Source organism: Phoenix dactylifera, unplaced genomic scaffold, assembly GCF_009389715.1.
Source record: "Phoenix dactylifera cultivar Barhee BC4 unplaced genomic scaffold, palm_55x_up_171113_PBpolish2nd_filt_p 000292F, whole genome shotgun sequence".
Classification (NCBI taxonomy): domain Eukaryota; kingdom Viridiplantae; phylum Streptophyta; class Magnoliopsida; order Arecales; family Arecaceae; genus Phoenix; species Phoenix dactylifera.
The window spans coordinates 567,002-570,983 of NW_024067772.1; positions in this window are offsets into that span (position 1 = coordinate 567,002).

Consider the following 3,982-nt stretch of genomic DNA (forward strand, 5'->3'; position numbering starts at 1 on the left):
CTTAGGTACCCAAGTTTTCTTGGGTCCTTCATGGTTAGTCAAGTTGGTTCCTTTTGGAACCCATACCCTTTTAATTTTTCTTTTAGTTTTCCTTTTCCTATAGTCACATGTATTTGCTTTATGTCCTATATTTCCACAACAGAAACAGGTGATTTTCTTAGTTTTTGTTTCCCCAGCTTTAACAAAGAAATTACTAAGAAGTTTTTGCTTATTCCTTGGTTTGTACCCTAAGCCTGCTTTATTAAATACTGCACGTTGACTATTTAGTATCATGTTTAACTTTTCTGAACTATATGTAAATTTTTCAACTAAGGGTTTGTATTTGTTAAGTTCTTTAGTTAATGTTTGATTTTCTGTTTTTAAATCATTTAGTTCTTTTGTTAGATCCTTGTTTAAGACTTGTTTATGGTTTGAAAGTTCCTTAGTTAGTTTTTCATTATCTTTAGTTAAGGTGTTAGTCTTCTTAATTAAAAGTTGATTGCTTGTCTTAAGTTCTAGATTTTCTTTGGTAAGATTATCTTTATCCTTAATTAATGAATCATGCTTATGAATATAAGTTTGATTAGTTACTTTTAGTTCTCTGTTTTTAACATTTATATTCTTATACTCAATCATTAATTCATTGAACGCATCATAAAGTTCATCAAAAGAAAAATCAGGATGCGTATCGGAAGTTACCTCGTCTTCGTTGGCCATGAAGCAGAAATTGGCCTTTTCTTCTTGTTCCTCGTCAGAAGAGGAGGATGATGAGTCGGAGTCGGATAGTGTAAGTGACAAGAGCTTTCTTCTTCTTGTACTTACTCCCCTTCTTCAGTAAGGGGCATTCAGCTCTTATGTGACCCGGCTTCTTGCACTCGTAACATCCAATCCCCTCGTTTTCTCTTTCCTTACCTTTTCCTTCCGGTAGAAATTTGAGGGCCTCTCCTTTGATGATAGGACTTCTTGTGGTTGATGAATTTCTTGAATTTGCGCACAAGAAGAGCTCACCACCCATCTTCTCATCTTCTTCTTCTTCACTGCTGTGCTGCAAGATAAGTCCTTGTTAGAAGAAGTAGATTTTAAAGCTATTACCTTTTTCTTATGGGAAGACTCTTCTCGTGTTGTTTCATGGTGAGTTCGTGAGTCATCAGGGATCCAAGGAGCTCCTCAAGTGGAAGCTTGTTCAAGTCTTTAGCTTCTTGGATCGCTGTCACTTTAGCTTCCCACAACCTCGGTAGACATCGAAGGATTTTCCTGACAAGCTCACTGTTAGTATAGTTCTTGCCAAGGCCTTTTTAGGCCATTGACCATATCAGTAAAACCTAGTGAACATGGATGTGATAGTTTTCCATTTGAATCCATTTTAAATAGTTTCATATTTATGAACAAGATGTTTATTTTGGATTCCTTGACTTGATTCGTGCCCTCATGGGTCACTTCAAGCTGTCCCAAACTTTCTTTTTGCTGAATTACAAGTTGAAATCCTATTGAATTCATTACGGTCTAAGGCACAATAGAAGACATTCATTGCTTTAGAGTTTAATTGTGCCTTCCTCATGTCATGTTCATCCCAATCCGTTTCTAGTTTGGGTACCTTGACACCATCTATATATATGGATGGGATGTATGGGCCATTTACAACAATGGTCCACATCTCATAGTCTTGGGCTTGGATGAATATTTTCATCCTAGCCTTCCAGTATGAGTAGTCGGATCCATTGAAGAAAGGGGGTCTTTGGGTGGACTGACCCTCAATGTGAGAAGATCCAAATGGGGTTGTCATTTTGATCTTTTAACTCTTGAGTGGAAGAGTTTTTGGCTCTGATACCACCTGTTGCCCAGATAGACAACCCAAGAGGGGGGGGTGAATTGGGTTTTAAAACAATTTGGATAATTTAAAACGTTATGGATGATTAATTAAAAACTATGCCAAGTTATTTAATTAATTACTATGTGCTGTGAGCAATATGAAATGAGAAGAGGAAGAGACAATCAATCACAAACACAAGTTTTATAGTGGTTCGGAGCTATCCCTTGCTCCTACGTCCACTCCCCAAGTTTCTCTTGGGAATACACTATAACCCCCTTGGATTACAGCCGGTTGTTTTGCAAGCTCACAACCAAACTTGTTGTTTTACGAGCTAACAACGAACTCGGTCGGTTTTCCCAGGCTCACCGACTAGAACCAACCCCGATTGTTTTCCCGGGCTCACAATCAAACCCTTTCACACGTTGGTTTTAAAACTGGCTCACCAACTAACCTTTTCCCTTGATTCAATCCCCCGATTGAACCAAGTAAATACACGTAGTAGAAAGAAAACAGAAAATAAGCTTCTCAAAAGCAGGTATGAAACAATATATTCAAGGATGAGTTTAGAAGCCCTCAAACGCTTTTAAGCTTAAGTAGAGGAATGGCTTCTTGACTCTGGTCTCCTCTTGGATGAGTGATCGACTTGAATGTAGGAGGAGGAAGCTTTGAATGCTGGGGAGAAGTTGGTGGCGCAGTAAATGCTGATCTCCCCTTTTTCTCGTTGAAGAGCACTTGCAAAGCTTGAAGACTTGAATGCTTGGAGTGGAATGTATGTTCTCTATTTTGCTACAGTCTTCTGTGGCTATTTAAGCCAACCCCCACGGAAACTAGCCGTTACTCCACTTTTTCTGGCCGTTCTGCACACTCTGCGCAGCCTGACAATGTGACCGTTGGTGGGTTGGAGTCGACTCGCGCGATCAGGAGTCGACTCGGCTGTAGCGGGAGTCGACTCAAGCTTTTCAGGAGTCGACTCGGCAACTGTTCCAAGTTTGAATTAAAGTTGCCGTCACGACTGGGAGTCGACTCGTCTTGGCCCGGAGTCGACTCGCCAACTTCTGGCGCTGACCTGGCAATTTTGGAGTCGGCTTTTCCTCTGTAGACCGTGGATACAAATTTGAATTTTGCCCTCTCGAGTCGACTCGACTGTCCTGGGAGTCGACTCGAATCTCAGAGCCCGAACTCCCGATTCTCTGTCTTTTGGCTCATCCAGTCTTGGAGTCGACTCGAACTTCCTTGGAGTCGACTCGGCTCTCAGTTTCCGAAAGTTGGTCTTCTGCCTTTTGACGTGAAGCTTGTCTTGGTGTCGACTCGAGCTGTCTGGGAGTCGACTCGAATCTCAGTGGCAGTAACATGGTTTTCTCTGTTGATGGTCGCACAATCTTGGAGTCGACTCGCGTAATGCGGGAGTCGACTCGAATCTCAGAGTCCATAAAACACTCTCTGACTTTTTCTTTGTGCACCGGTGGGAGTCGACTCGCGTTCCACTGGAGTCGACTCGAATCTCAGAGTCCATAAAATACTCTCTGACTCTTTCTTTGTGTACCGCTGGGAGTCGACTCGCGTTCCACTGGAGTCGACTCGAATCTCAGAGTCCATAAAACACTCTCTGACTTTTTCTTTGTGCACCGCTGGGAGTCGACTCGCGTTCCACTGGAGTCGACTCGAATCTCAGATCTGAAAGACTGCTCTTCTATCCTTCTGTCTGTTTTCAGTCGGAGTCGACTCATACTGATTAGGAGTCGACTCGAGCTCGTGCCAGTGACCTTGATACGCTTGGAGTCGACTCGTGAAACTCGGGAGTCGACTCGAGTCTCAGACATTGGTTCAGCAGACTTCTTAACTTATCCAAAATACTGTAAACCATGTCTAGAAACACTTGAGCAGGATTTTCACTGAAACACTCAATTGAATTCATTAGTAATCACACGATATACTCAAATGCTTTGAGCTCATCAAAATCAAACGGGGTTTTAATCAATCACTCCACAGAAGCCGAATACATCGCCGCCTCTGAAGCTGCTAAGGAAGGCTTCTGGTTCAAGAAATTCATTGCAGAGCTGGATGTGATGACATCAGATGCCATAACACTCTACTGCGATAATAATGGCGCCATAGCCCTTGCTAAGGAGCCAAGGTCTCATCAGAAGCTAAGCATATAGAGCGGCGCTTTCACCTCATACGCGACTATGTGGA